Genomic DNA, 19,338 nt, shown 5'->3' on the forward strand with positions numbered 1-19,338 from the left:
TATCATCCAAAGTGCTGGGATAGAACTGGCACAATCACAGAGGTTTTGGACCATGAGACGCACTGTACAGTATTAGGATTAATGGCTCTAGCAGGGTAACTAGGTATGCGGAACTAGAGAAACCTCCGTGCCCTATTCCCCGTTACCCAACATATGTCACACCCTCCTCCTACACAAACTACAGTTGCAAGCACCCCTAAATATCCCTTCACAGGCGAAACACCACCCTTGAGTGTGCCATCACCCAACCAAATGCGAATGAAGCTACCCCCATCAAGGTAGCAAGAGGCAAAACCAACAAGCAACACCCATGCTTTGGTGCCACCAGGAGCCAGTCATGTGATACCGGACATGATGGTGTTCAACATTACCCTCCCCACTACCTGCCTCACGCCCTCATTAAGTAACCAAAAAACAAAGTTGGCAGGTGTCTCAGGACTGAATAATGGAATAGTTGAGCTTGTAACTGTAATTACAAGGTTTGAGGGGGATCAAGAGTTATGGTATGGTAACACTGTATTGTTAAGGATTTGGTAAAACTGAGCAGGGAAAGCACTGTTTACATGAAGCCCAAGCCAAGTCTCACTCTCGCTCATCTTTCACCTACTGCTCACTTTAGATTATTAGGTAGGTTTAGTAAACTATGCACAACTATCATTAAGGTATCGGGGATCATACTAAGTCCGTCGATGTATATCCAGCCTTCCATATTTAATATGTATGAGTGAAGGGTGTAAATCACGTGAATACGGTTATTGATGTATAATATATATTTCAGGGCTGTTACTGCCCATGTTTTATATCATATCAATAATTCCAAGGATAACACCCAAATTGTAATTACTGTAATCTGTATGTATATTTGTTCGTGGTCAATGTATACTGTTGTCTAGTACTAAGTCACATTAATATAATCATATTTACTCTATGGTGTCAGTTCCTAACCACTATCATGTTTTGCAGATACTGCCACCGACATTGTCAATAAACCTGATTGTACTTTATATTGATGGCAAGTTTTATCCAGCCATAGCAGCATGAAAAGGTGCACGAACACTTGTCAGGGAACATGCAGTAGGTTGATGAGTAGCCTTGTACACTCCTACCGGAGGAGACAGCCGTTCATAGGCAAGCGAGCAAGGCTGAGGGGGCTTGTCTGTGAACGCTCGCTGCCATCGTTCACGAACATTAAAACAAGTGGGTTCTTTCCTGTAAAGGTAGAAACCTGAGTCAACAACCCCAAAAGGTCAGGCCTAATGAGACTTGTCGAAACTCACATTGCCCTAGGGGCACAATGGCGAGGGGCTGACACTATAGTCAGGATGCTCCAAAGTACTCAACTCCAAAGAGCTGGAGGGAGGCATAGAATAATCTTAATGCCCGCTTGTAAGGTAATCAAGGGGGAGACCTCAGAGGATGGAGCAACAGACATTTTCTCCTGCTGAACACACACAGCAAGCTAAGTATGATCAGCTGGCTGAACAAGTTTGGCTGGCATGTTCACTCCAAAGGATCTGGTCAGGATCCTCAGGTGGTTGAGAAGCAAAAGGCATGAGACCTTCTTAAGGGAACGCCACTTCAGAGGCTCGAGTGAAGGATGTGACTAACACCTGTGGAGGCAGATGAGTGCTCCCGCCATGCCCCAAGCTTCAGCACCTCCAAAAGCCATTCCTTAAAGAGGGAACTCAAAAGACCCAGGGAAGGCCAGAGTTGACTCATAGCATCAAAAGATAGGCTACCCTTTGGGTGTGGACACTCACTTCGATAGGGAAAGCAACAGGACCCTCCATACCCAGAGGTTGTCCGGGGGTCTTAACGGTCATCATTCTTACTTGTCCGTTCTCCGGAAGAGACCGAATGAACAGAGTCAGCAGGGAGAGGATGAGGCACCAGAGAAGTTAGACCCAGAGGAAGAAGAATCACTTTTAGACCTTCTGTCACGTAACACCATGCCCAGTGGGAAAAGGACGCTTTCCATAGGGATAGCCCCAAGTGCAGGAGCGTCGTCTGTCTGCACGTGGGGTAAAGAGAACGATGATCCGTCTCCCTAGTCAACAAAGGTTCCACAAGAGCGACCTTCAATGCTTGGGTAAACCCGCATATTGGCAGCCCTCAAAAGACCAGACACCAGCCGAGAGAAAGAAGAGAGCAAAGTGAGTTTACAGCCAATCCAATTTTAGGGTTTACGGGAGAGCTATACATCACATCTTCACTCCACCAAGCCAAAACCAAAAGTGATATAAAGCACGCGAGTGTGTCAACCCCACCCCACCACCAACCCCAAACAAAAAGCAGCAGGTTGTTATATCGTGTAAAAAGTTTATGGGTAGTTTCCAGCTATGCCAGAATAATACATCCTTAGTAAAGACCAAAAGGTTTGTATAAGAGTAGGAGCAAAGAAAAGTTAAACCAGTCAAGTTGGGGAGACCAAGAGTATATCTGTACTGCTCATCAGCCTAAGTCAAAATGACTTCTTGGTTTACTAGTGGGTGGCGGAGAATCCCTTTAACCTGCCAGCAACTACCGACACCTTGTTATAAATCTAAACAGAAGTTTTCAGCTTCACTGAAATCATACTCACAATAAAAGAAAAAGGTGTCTGTGAAGGATAATATCCAATTACTATGAAGTGGGTAAACAGGAAAATATTTATATCAAAATATACGATGATCCTTATGCATCATGCAGAAATACCTTAGTCTTACAAGTTAAGCTGAGGTAAACTAGATTAGACCCAGTTATGATACAAGTAACATCAACACTCAGCACTTTGGCAGTTCTACATACACACTTAAAGGTAGCCAAGGGAGAAGTACATAGGAGCTTTCAAACATCTTTGGGAACCAGGTTTAAAATCCAGGCCAGATACTTTCCCAATGTTTGAAAACCCATCAACCTTACAGAAAACAATGGGGATAGCATATTGTTAGATCAGATATGACCTAGATAATCGGAAATTCTCAAAGATGATCTGACTGGATATTAATACTAGTAGAAGGCAGCTATTCCCATAAAAGAGCAACCTATGGATCCACTGGGATAAAAGAAAGAACATTTTGAGCATTCAAAACTTTTATAGCCAAAGGTCCAGATATACTTAAAAGAGTTCGAGACAGACCAAAATTTCTTGATTTTTCCTAACAACAAAAACAATTCTTCTTTTTAAGTTGTGGGACGGCGATTCCTAGATTAACAAAATCACAACTCGTGAGTTTCAGGATAAAAGGAGAGGAAAACATAGTTAACTCCTTAAACCATTAAAATAAATACCGCCCAAAGTTTAGAGGTCAATAAGCCATTGTTCCTTTTACTAAAGTATCAATCCCTACTTAAAAGATTAGAAAAAGTTTTCTCATTGCATGAAATCAAATGAAGATGGGAATTCAGTGTTACTTTACTGAAATGGAGGGTGACAAGAGTATGAATACTGTGACTTTCAGCAATACAATAATAGAACTGAGCTTGTGAAAGACATTCATCAGCAGCTGCTGAAAGGATTAATATCATAATGAAGATGAACTCGAAGTTAACACATGATTAACAATTTTTATCTAGTCTAGCTTAACCTAAAAAGTAACTAAAAAATCACTCAAGAGTGCTGACCATCTAAGCTAGTTATTCAAGAATGAAGTGTGAACACGAGTACTGGTAGAAAGTGGCTGTTGATAAGGGCCAAGAGAAACATGCTAAGACACTCCAGTATCCAGTGCAATGAGGACTAACCACTAAAGGGGCTAAAGCATTTTGGTTTGTTTTTCCTTCATCATTAACACCAAAAAACACATTTGCACAATGTATTTTTCTTTAAGGCAACTGTCTAGAAACCCATTACACAATACATTTTTAAGGAAACTGCCTAAAACCCCATTGCACAAAACATTTTTAAGGCAGCTGCCTAAAACCCCATTGCACAATACATTTTATCTTTAAGACAACTGTTTGAAAACCCATTGCACAATATATTTTTTTCTTTAAGGCAACTGCCTAAAAACCCATTGCACAATGTATTTTTTTCTTTAAGGTAAATGCCTAAAAACCCATTGCACAATATACTCCTCCCTTTAAGGCAACTGCCTTAAAACCCATTGTTTATTACAAAATATGTCCATTCTAATTTTTCATTAAATACGACTATTGCTAACCTTTAGAATGTCAAATCAACTGAAATCTAAAAATGAAATCTGAAAATGACAAATATTTTATATAATCTTCACTAATTCTGGATCCTTGCAACAATCACATAACATTCCTAATCGATAGCATATAAAGTTTGTATATGGCCACTTTACTGTATTGAATCTCTTAAAGATGTTGTGATTACAAAAACAAAAGTAAAAGCTACCTCAAAGAGTAGTGGTGCCACATGCTGCTGTTACATTAAAGGAGGCGAAATCCTTTAATATGTACCACCGCCAGGTTTCCGCATGCAGAAGCCGCCACAGAAGACATAAAATGATATTTATTTGAAATAGAAATATTGAGAAACCTGAACATAGTGATTTCAACTGTATTTAAAGAGATTTTAACTATCTAAATTCATTTTATGTCTCCTTGGGAACCACCACTACTGTCTTAAGGTAGTCAACTCACCGTTAAAGGTTTAAAGGTCGTTCATGAATGGTAGAGGCAAGGGACAGTGACATTGCCCTGGCAAACCGGAAAAATGCCCTAGAGACTGACCATATATGATCAGCACCCAAGCCCCCTCTCAACCCAAGCTAGGACCAGGGAGGCCAGGCAATGACTGCTGATGACTCAGCAGATAGACCTATAGGTTCCCCCAAACACCTGAGCCTTAGCTCACAATGATGGTAAGGTTGCAGACACTAAAGGCACTATCAAGTCTGAGCAGGACTAGCCCCCGTTTGGCAAACACCAGGCAGAGACGTTACCAATCAGGCCACAACAGCCATAAAGTGGATTTATGATTTCTGGCTACATAGCCATGCGCTGACACCCATTCACATGCCAAGAGGTTGGTTGTGCCTGGATCTTACAAGACCTGAAAAATAAACAAGTCATCATTACAAAAGATTACAGCAATCTCAAATTCTATAAATGTACTAACGTTTCACTTAAGATACCATTTTGATTAACAAATATGTACTTGATAAGCCCAATTATAAGCTACAACCCTAATTGAAAAAGCAAGATGATGTAAGCCCAAGGACTCCCACAGGTAAAAATAGCCCAGTGAGGAAAGGAAACAAGGAAATAAATAAACGATATAAGAAGTAATGAAAATTAAAATATTTTAAAAACATTAACGTTAAAACAGATATTTGATATATAATCTATAAAAGGACGGTAAATATATGAGACTTTAATTTCTAGCCAAATACATGAACCATATATTATTCCTACTCACAATCTTGTGTTTTATGCATTTCTGACCTTGATTATTGGGGCAAACCACCCATTCATGAGTTTTTGGACTCCCTTACATAAAGACAACTATGGGGGACCTAAGTGGGAAACCGGGGTTTTTTGGTAGGGAAATGTAATATACGAGTGATTTGCAGCAATAATGTAAGTGGCTGAAAACAGGCCAAAACGTGATTAAAACTTTTGAGATTTGCAAAAGGGTACAAAACCTAACAAACCCACCTAACCTAACCTAGTAGTTCCCAGGTCACAGCACCTGAGCCCCTTTCCCAGGTCACAACCCCTAGCCGTCGGGACCCCCATTCCCAGGTCACAACCCCTAGCCGTCCGGATGGTCCCCTCCCAGGTCACAAACCCTCCCAAGTCACAACCGCTACTTGGACTCCCCTTTCCAGGTCACAAAACTAAGCAAATCACAAATAAATCCTTACCTTATGATTGACAGTCTCTCTCTCTCTCTCTCTCTCTCTCTCTCTCTCTCTCTCTCTCTCTCTCTCTCTCTCTCTCTCTCTCTCTCTCTCTCTCTCTTTCATCTTTACAGAAGCTTAGCAGTAGAAATGTGCTGGCCTTCCCAAAAATTAAGTCAGAATCGGACCTTTGAGGCATCATTTCGCTGTTATTTTTTAATTTCACGTGAGAAACAAAAGCTTTACACTAGACGCAGAGCATTTCCACCAAAATCAATTGCAAACAAACACAATTACACTAAATTTTGAAATAAATTGATGTGCTTCACTTAACTTCCCCCTGGGGCCTGGGGGACGTCGTCACATGATGGTGGTAGAGTTGAAACTGCAGGTGCCAGGCGAAGGCAGTGTTGCCAACTAAAATGTCCATTATTGCTTGAAAAATCCCTACGGATTCATCAAAATGTCTCTACACGTCCCTACATTAACAAGAAAATGTCCCTATGTTGTCCCTACCGTAATTACATGAGTAATCATTATAATAAGGGTTGTCAAACTTATTAAAACAGAGCTTTTAAATATTATTTACTGATAACCTAAACGGGATTACTTAAAAACAAAACAAGAAAATTCCGCTGAAAGATTTATTTGAAGTCATACATTGCTTGATTATAACAAGCAATATGAGTTTCATCAATTTCTTTAGCAAAATCTAGGCAGGATTTATCTCTAGCATTTAAATTTGAATTGACAAGCAAAATTGAGCCCAAGAGTTCTGGCCCCATTCTGTTACGTGTCTTGGTCTTGGAATCTACCATAACTGAAAAATTCATCTCCGTCTCTGCATTTGAATGCGGTAAAGTTATAATTAATTCAGCAAGAGAGGCAATATTGCTAAATGCATATCGATCAGAGATTCTTTAAATAAGACCAAAACTCCTCATCACTTCTTTTTCAACATTTCAGTCTTATCTACATAAAAATAAGCAGGTATATCTCCCCACTCATTATTTACATTATTTCCTGACTCTAACAAATGGTTATACTTCGCTATCAAAGTATGCAGCCTAGGTAACTTGTCCCTAGTATCTGGATCTAGTGCTACTGCTGGCTTTACGAATTTCACGTCAGTAAACAGGGGATCAAATAATGGTAATCTTTCCTTAATTTCACCACATGCCTGATAAAATATAAGGCACCTTTCTCTGAATTTATCTATATCTGCAACTTCCAGTCCTCCTGACTCTGTAGAAAGAATATTCTCACATTCAGATCCTAAACATATTTTATTTAGAGGGAGCAGATAAGTTGAGCTGAAAGGCTCAATTTTGGATAAGTCATTTAAATACTGTGGCTTAATGAAGTTTTTGCAGAAGAGTCTGGACATTCTCAAGCTTTCTTCTTGGAGAATGCCAGTGAGACTCAGCTTACTTTGAAACAAAGCATTTGGGGGCAAAAATGAATTATTAATTAAGTAAATAAATAAATATATTTACAAAAAAAAAAAAATATTTTCTTGAAGAACTGAAAAGTCCCTACATTTCCAACTATTTTACCTGGACGTCCCTACAAACCTTAAAAAACGCAAAATCTCTCTCTCTCTCTAAATTTTACAGAAGCTTTGCAGTAGAAATGTGCTGGCCTTCCCAAAAATTAAGTCAGAATCGGACCTTTGAGGCATTATTTCGCTGTTAAATTTTAAATTTCACGTGAGAAACAATAGCTTTACACAAGACGCAGAGCATTTCCACCAAAATCAATTGCAAACAAACGCAATTATCACTGGGCGAAGGTGATAAAAAAATGGCTGTTGTAGAACAACATCCGGGAACTTGGGAGGAAGTACTTGTAAGCTGTTAATTGGTTTAAAAAAAAAGAAAAGAAAAAAAAACCTGACAAATACATCATTGTAAATGGACAGAAAGCTCCCCAAACCATGGGAAAGAACGCATGCACAATAAGTTCCCTCCAGTCTCGCAGATGTAAACAACACACTCATGATTGAAAAACATACTTCACATTTTCATAGACCCGATACATAAGTTATTATACATATAGAGAAAAATACCAAACTAGCCAGCACTCGTTCATTTCTTGTAGAGAATTCAATTTTCGCTAGAAATTAGAGTATCATATATTAACTAAAAGGACTTATGTAAGCCTGTTCAACATAAAATTTTCAGCGAGTTTGAACTTTCGAAGTGCTACTGATTCAACTACCCGTTTAGAAGATCATTCCACAACTTGGTCACAGCTGGAATAAAACTTCTACACTGGTTAATTTGCAAGTTGGACTATACGGCAATTAAATAATTGTTTGCAAGGTTCTATGGCAACTTGGTACCCTATTTCCAGCATCCACTGCAAGCACAAGAGATTGCCTAAGTATGAAAAAATCTGGAACTCTAGTATAATACGTTAAATAATAAATGAGAATACGAGAAAGCCCACATGTAAAAAGTCAAATACATACCTTTTTTAAAAATGAAGAACTAGTGTTATCGAGCCGTCGAAAATGACATCTAAATATTTAGATAGAAATGCGCACTTGCGAAAACGTCCAACACTTCCCGCCCCTCCCTCTTGACTACAATCCGCTGGTTCCATAATGATAGGGTGGGGGGTTTCCGAGAGCACCTCTCTGGTTACCATCTCTCACCAGAGAATGACTACTACTTCTCCCTCTTGAGCGTGACACACACACACACACACACATATACTGTATGTATGTATATACATATATATATATATATATATACATATACCACCTCACTAGAGAATGACTACTACTCCCTCTTGAGCGTGACACACCACTCTCTCTCTCTCTCTCTCTCTCTCTCTCTCTCTCTCTCTCTCTCTATATATATATATATATATATATATATATATATATATATATATATATATATATATATATATATATATATGTGTGTGTCACACTCAAGGGAGAGAGGGAGTAGTCATTTTCTGGTGAGGTGGTATATATATATATATATATATATATATATATATATATATATATATATATATATATATATATATATATATATATATATATATATATATATTAGTGTGCTACTGTTGTTAACACACATTTGGGTTCTCTTCAAATGTCATATAAAATGTGTTAATTATTAGAGTTGGTATGTTACATCTTCAAGTAAAGTCGAAGTAAGTTAACTTTAAAATGGTTTATTCTTTAAGAACAACAGTGTTAACATCTCCATCACAGGAGTATAGCTGGTTTGGTCGGATGACCATTCCGTATGACATCGTCGAGTAAACTGCTACAAATATCCATATGCATGTTAAAGTTATTTCAGCACATAATGATTTATGTAAACACCACATTAATACCGGAAGATACTCAGTTGGGAAACTTTCTCACGGACTGGGTTAGTGTTTACTCTTCATGAAAAATGTTATATCGCTGAGGTTTGGTATTCGCATCCTGCTATGATATGACTACAGCACTTCTCACACTCGCTTCTACTTCCACAGTGACCTATTAGGTCATGTGTTTTAAACATGTAATATATAATTATTACATAAGCACGGCCAGCTATCTCAATTTAAAAAAAAAAATATTAACAACACGTCAAAATATGTTTACTAGGAGTGTGACTGGATATATATATTATTTTTTGTTTAACTTTAGCCATAAGCAAATGAGGATGAATGTTCAAATTGGCACATTAAAAAAAAAAAAATAATAATAATAATAATAATGCATATTAACAGGTACCTCAATGCTTGTTGATATAAGCCACGACTGTGGTGTTGTCGCTCATCACCACCACCGAGTGGCCCGCCAGGACTTGGTGGAACTTCTGAAGAGCCTGGAATACTGCCTTCATTTCTAGCAGGTTTATATGAAGGTACTTTTCTGATTCTGACCATAGGCCTGAGGTCCTGTGGCTCAGAACGTTGGCCCTCCACCCTTTGTTTGATGCATCCGAAAACAGCATCAAATCCGGGGAAGGGACGATAAGATCCACTTCCTTTTATAGATTCTCGTCTGCCACCCATCAACCGAGGTCCGCCTGTTCCGCAGGTCCCATCGGGATCAAGGTGTCCGGGGGAGTCGTGTCCTTGACTCCACCGAGACTTGAGTCGCCACTGGAAGGATCTCATTCTGAGGCGACCGTTGGGAACAAGACGGGTCAGGGAGGAGAGGTGGCTGAGGAGACGAAGCCACGATTGGGCTGGGAGTTCTTCTCGATTGAGGAAAGGTCTAGCAACCTTCCTCAGCCTTGCTATACTTCCGTCTGATGGGAAGGCTTTGTGGAGATTGGTGTCTATGACCATGCCTAGATATACCAGTTTCTGAGAGGGCTGCCGGGAGGACTTCTCGAGATTTACCACGATCCCTAGATCCTGGCAAACTTCGAGGAGTCTGTCTCGGTGGCGAAGAAGGGTTGCCTCCGAGTCCGCTAAGATCAGCCAGTCGTCCAGATAACGAAGGAGACGGATGCCGATCCTGTGGGCCCACGAAGAGATGATGGTGAATACTCTGGTGAACACCTGAGGGGCTGTGGAGAGACCGAAACACAGCACCTTGAACTGGTAGATCTTGTCGTCTAGGCAAAATTGCAGGTACTTCCTTGAAGACGGATGGATTGGGATCTGGAAGTACGAGTGCTTCAGGTCCAGTGTGCACATGAAGTCTCGTGGTCTCACTGCAAGTCTGACCGTGTCTGCCGTCTCCATGCTGAACGGAGTCTGTTTGACAAACCCGTTCAGGGTCGAGAGGTCGATGAATGGTCTCCAGCCTCCAGACGCCTTTCTCACATGAAAGAGTAGACTGTAGAAGCCTGGGGACCCGTCTACAACCTCCTGGAGAGCGTCCTTCTCCAACATGGTCTGGACTTCGGCCCGGAGGGCCTGCCCCTTTGCCGATCCCATGGCAAAAGAGCTCAACGACACTGGATTCAATGTCAGGGGAGGTAGAGAGTCTGTGAATGGGACGCAATAACCTAGAGAGATCACGGAGACCGTCCAGGCATCTGCCCCGAGTTGCTGCCACCTTGTCGCGCAACTCTGTAGGCATCCCCCCCACTGGTGGACATGCAGGGGGATTGCCAACCCTAGCGCTTCTGGCCTCGGCTGGTACCTCTAGGGGTTTTGCCTCCCCTGGAGGACTTCTTGCCCCTTCTGCTCTTGGCAGGAAAGGGCTTAGACACCTTGGGCTTCGCTGCGGTGGTCGTCTTCTATGTGTCCTTAGCCGGACGGGGCTGCTGGACTGCTGGAGGTTTGTAGGGCCTCGATGTCAGGGCCTTGTGGATGAGAGAATCCTGGTTGGATTTCCTCCACCTCTCAGCAGTGAGTTCCACGTCCTTAGGCTCAAACAGGCTCTTACCGAGAACGGAAGAGTGTGAGCCTGCTAGCTTCTGCACTTCTCGGCCACAGCGTCCCGACGCTTGAGGATCGTATTGGCCCACAAGCTCGAGATTTGGTGGGCCAGAAACTCAATGGTCTGTGTGCCCCAGAGAAGAAAGGTTTCCAGCGCTTTCCTGGTGCTTTCTTTGGAGAGGTCCTCGGACCGCACCAGGATGCCCAGAGACCCCAGCCAGATGTCAAGCCACTAAGTCGCCTGCATGGCGCACTTGGTGACCTTCTCCTGGCTCAGGATCTCAGTGGCTGAGAAGGACACGTGCCGGTTGGAGAGTCTCTCAAGAGGGACTCCCCCAGTGAGTTCTTCCACGGAGTGGTGTAAGGGAAGACTCAGACAAGACTCCTCAAGGATCTCGAAGTACCTCCTCTGATGGACTCGAGGAGGAGGGAGGAGCTTATTACCGGCACTCGATCTGCTGGAGGAGGCAAGCTCAGAGAGCTGGCTCTCGACCTTGTCTCTGGCACTCTTCGTCCCTTGAGACCAGGGCAAAGCTGCACTGGCCCTAGAGGGTTTCTGGGTGCTGTAGACGCGGTCCAGGACCGTGTCCTTCCCTTCACGGGGTGGGACCTCAGTGCAGGGATCCCATTAAGGTTCCTCATGAGGGTCAGGACTTGCCAGAACGCATGTTCTGACTCCTGGTGCTCTCCTCCCGAAGGACTTGCAGCGAAGTCTCCCGTCCCCAGTGGCTCTTCCTGGGGGGACACGTGGACATCCTCGACGGCTCTAGACATTTCCTGCCTGATCCTCGCTGACGATTTGGGAATCGTCTTAGAGTCCTTAGGCTCCCTCCTGGGCGGGATACAGGACTCGAGCAGAGAGGGCGGGCTTAATAGCATGCACAAGGGCTCTGACTAGGGTGCCGAACCTGGGCTGCTCTGACAGTCGTGCTGTCAGACACCCCCTCTGGAGGGAAGGGGATCGAGGGATCCCTAGGAGGAGTCGACAAACGAGGGTTCGCCAGCAGGGCTGAAAGAATAGAGTCCCTAGACCTGTCCGGGAAGCGGCCCTCCTCCGGCGAGCGCGCAGGTCAGCGCTTGCGGGGAGGGGAACGCGACGACGAGGAGTCTGCCTGGCGGCGCTCGTGCTGGGGCTCGTAAGCCGGGCCTTGGTCAGGGTCGCGCGTGAATGGTTGGTGCGATACTGGAAACTCGCGCGGGCGGGGGCGGGTGCGCAGGCGGGGATTCAGGAGCGATGGCGTGCTGGTGAAAGTGCGGGCGCGTGGGCGCGCAGCAGATGGAGCGGGAGCGTCGTCGCTAGAGCGCGTAGGTGAGGGCGTATGGCGAGCAGGAGCACGAGGCGAAAGAACGTGCGAGCGCGCAGCGACCTGGTGCGGCCCTGAAGGGCGCGAGATAACGGGGGCGCCTGAGCGCGTGTCCGGAAGAACCGGCCGAGGGCGCGTTAGCGCTGGAGCAGGGTCGCGGCGGTTGGCGCTGGTCGGATAAGACCGGCATACTCGCCTGTGGGCGCGTTGGTCGCACATGGCGTGTATCAGGATGCGGTCGCACCGGAGTGCGTTGTTGTGGCGGCCTCGCAGGGCGCGCCGTTGGATGATAACGCTCTGGTGTACGTTGAAGGGCAACCTTAGTCGCCTTGAATACAGGAACGGGGAGTGTAGCGGGAACGGGGCGCGTTACTGGAGCGTCGTGCGCGGTTGCATCAGATGCAAGCTCACGCTGTCTAGAGGGAGAGCACAGAGGCGGCCGTGAGCGCCCGTGCGCTAACTTGGGAGCCTCCTGGGCGACACGCTGAGATGTAGAAACGCGAGGGCGCGTTGGTGAGCGCGTGGGCGCTGGAGCTGGAACCGCGCGTCTCCCCAGACGGGCGCGACGAGTCCATAGGAACCTGTGGGCGCCTGTGCGCCAGCTTAGGTGCCTCGTGGACCACGCGCGTCGAAGCAGGAACTGGAGGGCACCGAGGCGCTGGAGGGCGCGTGAGCGCAAGTGGCCGCTGGTGGATGTGGATGCGTATGCGCAGGTGAGCGCAGGAGCGCCGTGTCAGGAACTGGGCGCGTATGAGCAGGTGAGTGCTGGCGCGCTACATCAGGAACTGCTGATGGGAGCGATGGCGCAGGTGGCCTCTGGGGCACCGGTGGGCGTGTATGCGCAGGTGAGCGCTGGACCGCCGTATCAAGAACTGGGCGCGTATGTGCAGGTGAGCGCTGACGCGCTACCTCAGGAACTGCTGGAGGGCGCCGGGGTGCCAAAGGGCGTGGGCGCGCAGGGGGACCCTGGCGCGTAACAGGAACGGTGGCGCGAACGCCTGAGGGTGAGCGCCGAGGAGCTAAATCAGGAACATCAGTAACATCGGCAGGCGAGCGCTCAGGCGGTGCCTAGCGCTTGAGGGCAAGAGGCGCAGTTTTGCGCTCAAGACCCTTCAGCCCCGAAGGGCTTGGAGACTGCGCAGTGGCAGTATCAGGTGGCACGTCACGGGAAGAGGATGGTCTGGGGGCCAGGTCACAATGTCCCGAAGGACGACCATCCTCCGAAGGGGATCGCAAACGATCCCTGGAGAGGTCTAAGTTGGTAGCTGGCAGGACAGGAGAACGGCGATTCGTCTCCTCCGCAGAGGACTGGCGACGACGAGCTGAAGAGGCGCCTCTTAACCCCTTTGAAGGGGGAAGGAAGGCCTCTACGGCGAAGGGGAGGATGAGCCTTACGCCTTATACGCCCACGAGGGGCCGTGGGATCAGCAAGCTGACCATCGATGGGCCTCCGAAGAGGAGTCTCTGTTAGTGAACTCCCCCGAGAGGGAGAAACACCGGCAGGGGAGACCGTGGGACTTAGCTCCTCACTCGAAGGATGTTCGTAGGGGGAGTCCAAGCCTTCAGCTACCTCAGCCACAGGAACGGGCGTTTGACTAGACCCACGGGATGTTTCCGTCACCACAACGTCAACCACAGACAGAGGATCTATCTCCGCTGAAGTTGGCGATTGTTTGACGGCCACACCCAGTTTGATCATGTCAAACAGAGCTTCCTTGGAGGGCAAACCCTGTAGCCCCAAGGAAGCCCAAAGCTGCAAAAGATCATTATTAGACACAAATTCCTCCTCCGGGGGAGGAGGGGCAGCCGCCTCGCTATGGTTGGCAACTACCTCTCCCTCACCCCGGGATCGGTTAACAGCACTGCGGTCTACGCTACCACGCGCCGGCCTCTCGGGAGAGGCCGCTCGAGTGGGAGCTTCGGAGGAGGAAAGGGCGACGGAAGAAGAAGTCTTGGGATTTTATCTCTTCCGAGACACCTCCGAAGGAGAAAGATCCCTTTTAGCCTCCTTCTTGCGTCGCCGGGCAAACCTCTCCCACTGGGAGGTAGACCACTCCCTACACTCAATACACACGTTAGACCTATCACACCGTTGGCCCCTACACTGCGAGCATAAGGAGTGAGGATCCGTGTCCAAGGCCGACATAAAGGTCCCACAAGGGCGGCCAGAAAATCCAGGGCACGTACGCATGATGAGAAATAGAGGCCAACTTCACACACACTGAAAAGAGAAAGCAAACAAAATTATGGCAGTCAAAAACAAGGAGAGCGCAGACACATCTGACGTCTCTCCAAGCCAAAGGTAAAGTGAGCCTTTCACCGGTGTGTGTGAGGGGCGGGGAGCTAGCTACCCCTCCCCTAACTAGCAGTAACTAGCAGTGGGGTAGGAAACCCTCGTTAAAACTTTTAGGGCTCGACGTTCAGCTACGCCGAAGTAATTACCCCATGTAAATAGCGTGGTTTGTATTTCAGTTACGGAACAAATAGATTTTTGGGCTCAAGCCATGACGTCCTGATGGAAGTGTACCAGAGAATTAGTGTATCGTGGTTTTTCCCAAATTCAAAAGTGCCTTCTACTTCAAACAATATTCCTTTGGTCTGGTGACCTTAGAGTCCGTGACATCTCCGTTATATGTCACTACCAGTGGCATAAACAATGACATGGCTTCCTGACCCCCTGGCAGGGAGGTCCTGTGTGGACAAGAGGAACATCTCGAAGTACCCTGATGTAGATAAACTCACCTGGATGTGAGGATCGTGCTGGTCTCGTGGACAGATCAGAAAGTTAAATATTTGTGTAGGAACATTATTTCACTTGCTTGGTGAGCATATCTCAGACAGGAGTAATATTATACATGAATATAATAAAGAATAATGAGGGGCATTATAACTCTGTAACAGTAGTTTATTTTTATATGGAAGGGCAAAATAAGATGCATATGATAATTAAATTTTCTATCTTATTCAAGAAAATTTGCAATAGAGTAAAATAAGGTAATTAATTTACAACAAAATTATTGATTAATAGACATAGACTATGAACTGAAAAAGACGATGATGTGGAATCTGAAAGGGAAGAACTTGCCTTTATACACATGAGTTCCAGGGGAACTAAAGTCTTTGAGAGTCACAATACACTTCATGTCCAATAAACATGTGGCACACGTGTTAGAGTCTATGTCACTTTACCTTGTGGAAGAACAGTCTTTTTTGACACTAAGTGTCCCTGAAATCACTATGTATCGCACTAGGGTCAACACAGGCACCCGTTGAGTTAGAGTCCCGAAATAACTCGCTGTTCTATGCAGCACTAAGCAGCAGGTTTCAATACACTACCTGCGGCTACCACGAATCGCTTCACTTCGTGCACCTGCTACGCATAGTGTTTGAAGAACACCCTCAAGGATTTCCAGCCTGTGAAAGATTGGAGGCTTTCGAAATCCATACCTTGGAATAAATTTAGGGAAGAGGAGACTTTCCAAGGATCATGACCTGTGGGTGTACTGTCAGGATCCGCTCTGCGAATAAAGTAGGTGATCTTCGCCCTTAGTTGTTCAAGTGACAGGTCACTGCCCGATGTTTCTCCTTTAAAAAGCTGTCCTCTGCCAAAGTCTGAAGTTCTTTGAAGATAGACCTTAAGACTCTCCACTGGGCATAGAGAGACATCTTCCTTCAGAGGGCAGATTCTCCCAGGTCCCCATCTCTTGGTGGGGAGTTCGTTTTTAGCGAGAAACGTAGGGTCGGGTAAGAGGGTAAGTTCCCGTGTCGGCGAACTGTATCTGGCCCTCTTCTCTTGATAATGCCACTATTTCACTGACTCGGGCTCCCGAGGCGAGAGCAAAAAGGAAAATCACTATTTGAGTCAAGTCTTTCAGAGGGCAAGATTCATTGTCCAGGCTAGAGGCAAAATGGAGCACCTTATCCAGAGACCAGGAGATGAATCTCGGTGGGGGTGCAGGACGGAGTCTAGCACATGCCTTCGGAAGTTTAAAGATTTCGTTGGACAAATCTATCTGGAAGGCGTACAGTGGTGGTCTCGTCAAGGCCGATTTACAATTGGAAATCGTGTTGGCTGCTAAGCCTTGTCCATGAAGGTGAATAAAGAAGGACATACAAAAATCTATGGAGATTTACGTAAGATTTTTCGCCTTGACAAAGGACACCCACTTCTTCCAGGATGATTCATATTGCCTTCTGGTAGACTTCGTTTTGTATTCCTCAAGGAAGTCTAAACTTTTCTTTGAGATTCCAAACCTTTTCTTCACGGCTAGGGAGAAAAAATCATGAGATGAAGGTCTCGGACTTTCTTTGATGAATCGAAGACAGTCGACTTCTGCACCTGCTGGGAGAGAACTGTGCCCAGCAGAGGGATCAGCTTGGGCTGCTGCTCCAAGACTGGGGGGAACCAACTGCTCCGGGACCACTTGGGAGCCACTAGAGCTGTTGTTCCCTGGAAGGTTCTCAGTTTGGAGAGGACTTTCAGCAGAAGATTAGGTGGAGGGAACAGGTAAATCTTGGACCATCTGTTCCAGTCCAGGGACATGGCGTTCACTGCTTCCGCTTTGGGGTCCTCGTATGGGGCCACGTACAGAGGAAGCTGATTGTTGTCGCTCGTCGCAAAGAGGTCGATCTGCAATTCCGAGACTTGACAGGAGATGAAGGAGAATGATCTTGCGTCTAGGGACCATTCCGACTCTATGGGGCTTGTCCTCGATAAAGCGTCCGCCGTCACGTTGCGGAATCCTTGTAGGTGAACTGCGGACACTTCAGGCAATGGCAGTTTGCCGGCAGGTAACTGCCAATGGTAGACCATCACTGACATCATTCAATGAGACAGGTAGGTTTACCGAAGATGCCGGCGGCTAGCGCCGACAGGACAGAGGCGGCAGTGGACCGACATCAAGTTAGAAAGAGAGATAGGCAAGGAGGGAAGAGAAGGAAGGGTAATACCCGGTACCCAATCTAGTCTTCCTCCGGAAGGAGTGTTCAGATGAAAGGGGAGGATACACTTTTCATCCGGCGGCAGAGAGCCGGCAGATGGCTATGTTGCCTGTGGCAAGCAAGGCTGGCGTACGGTATGGTTGATATTTAGCCTATAAGTACGGTACGGAATTACGGTACGGTAATTTTACCAAGGTACGGTACGGTGCGGTTCAGGTACGAAAAAAATAGGCAAATTCCGTACCGTACCTTACCTTAGGCTTGGATATCTATCACTACGCAATTGCTGTTAATGCATATTTGGACACCAGCAATTGACTGGACTAAAAAAAATTCACTTGTAGAATACTAAGGTATTTTATATTTCAGTTTGTAATATACTATGCATGTGTTAATTCCTTAATTAACATGTGACGTCTGTGTCTAATTCTTGAAGTAATACCAACAAAAGTTTGAAGCATCACAAATATAATCCTATATTGTGCTTCGGAAGTCTTCCCCAGAAAAGCCCTATGAAGGATGATATAATAGATGCCATTATGTTTCTGAGATGCAATACATAATCAATTTGATCTCTTATGTTTGATTAAAAGAAGTTGCTATTGCAAGATATTTTCCTATAGCCTAGGCTACAAGCTTTATTTTATCAATGTCGAGAAAAAACATTTAGTTTATTTTACTACATCTTAACTTTAGTTTATGAATGTTGAGAAAAAATATTTAGTTTATTTTCTTACATCGTAACTTTAGTTTATCTATGTCGAGAAAATTTTTTTTTTTATTTTATTACATCGTAACTTTTGAATGTTGAGAAAAAAATTAGTTTATTTTATTACATGGTAACACCAGGCAATGCTTTTAAGTTCTATTAATGGTTAGATTATTTTATATTTTTTTCATAATAAAATCCTTAAAAGAGGAAGTGATGGTTTTAACAATATTATTATCCAAAGAGTCATAATACTGGGAAATATTTTGAATAATATTTCATACACTATATTTCATGTACTAAATATAAGGTATAGTTTCATGGCAAAACATGTTTTATGAATCCAAAAGTGAATACTCTTGGTCTTGTATTAAAAACAAAGGAACAGTATTAAATATTACTACAAATATCCTTAGCAGCAGCCATATTAGTACGGTTAAGGTACAGAATTACGGTACGGTATTTTTTCCGTACAGTACGGTACGGAAAAATGATTGATAGTACGGTACAAAATTACGGTACGGTATTTTTTCCGTACAGTACGGTACGGAAAAATTATTGATAGTACGGTACAGAATTACGGTACGGTATTTTTTCCGTACAGTACGGTACGGAAAAATTATTGATAGTACGGTACAAAATTACGGTACGGTATTTTAGCCAGGTACGGAGTACGGAAAAACATTCCGTACCATAACGTACTACCAGCCTTGATGGCAAGCCAACACAAAGGGATAGAGGGGGAGGGGAAAGGGTCATGAGAGGGAGTGATGGGGGGGGGAGACGTAGCACCCCTTACACTCCCAAGAGAAGGGAATCTGTTTGTAGGGTAGCCTAGCTAGGGGGGAGAGAACGCTCTCCAACCTAGGATAGGTTAGCTCAACTTGGGTACAGCACTAGTGTCCTGACCTAAACTATAAACAGAATCCCACTGACTGTCCAACCTAGGCTAGGAGAACCATTCTCCCAGACTAGACAAGACAGGGGTAGGTAAAATCGTTAGGCTACAGGGAGGAAGGGTCGTGACCCAACCAAGTGCAGACTATGGGGGAAGGGCAGAGCCCTTCCACCTTCAGCCTCCAGCAAGGACCAGAAGGAGAAAAAACGTTCTCCTGAGATGATCTGGGGTGAACGACTAGTACTCTGGGGTTCTGTCCCAACTCAAGCCATGAACAATGGCAAGGAGAAGGAAAGAACAATCCTAGCCTAACCTACCCGAATGCTATTCGAGGTAAAGAGG

At 45.1% G+C, this 19,338-nt stretch overlaps 1 long non-coding RNA gene across 1 annotated transcript in view; it reads right to left on the reverse strand.

Moving 5' to 3' along the window:
* LOC137657868 (uncharacterized) overlaps positions 1–5,003 on the reverse strand; it is a 91,385-nt gene extending 86,382 nt beyond the window's left edge. The window contains exon 1 of the long non-coding RNA XR_011047231.1: positions 4,591–5,003. This is a non-coding gene — a long non-coding RNA (uncharacterized lncRNA). The remainder of the gene's footprint in view (positions 1–4,590) is intronic.
* Between the last annotated feature and the right edge of the window lie 14,335 nt (positions 5,004–19,338).

This window comes from Palaemon carinicauda, chromosome 1 (genome assembly GCF_036898095.1).
Source record: "Palaemon carinicauda isolate YSFRI2023 chromosome 1, ASM3689809v2, whole genome shotgun sequence".
Classification (NCBI taxonomy): domain Eukaryota; kingdom Metazoa; phylum Arthropoda; class Malacostraca; order Decapoda; family Palaemonidae; genus Palaemon; species Palaemon carinicauda.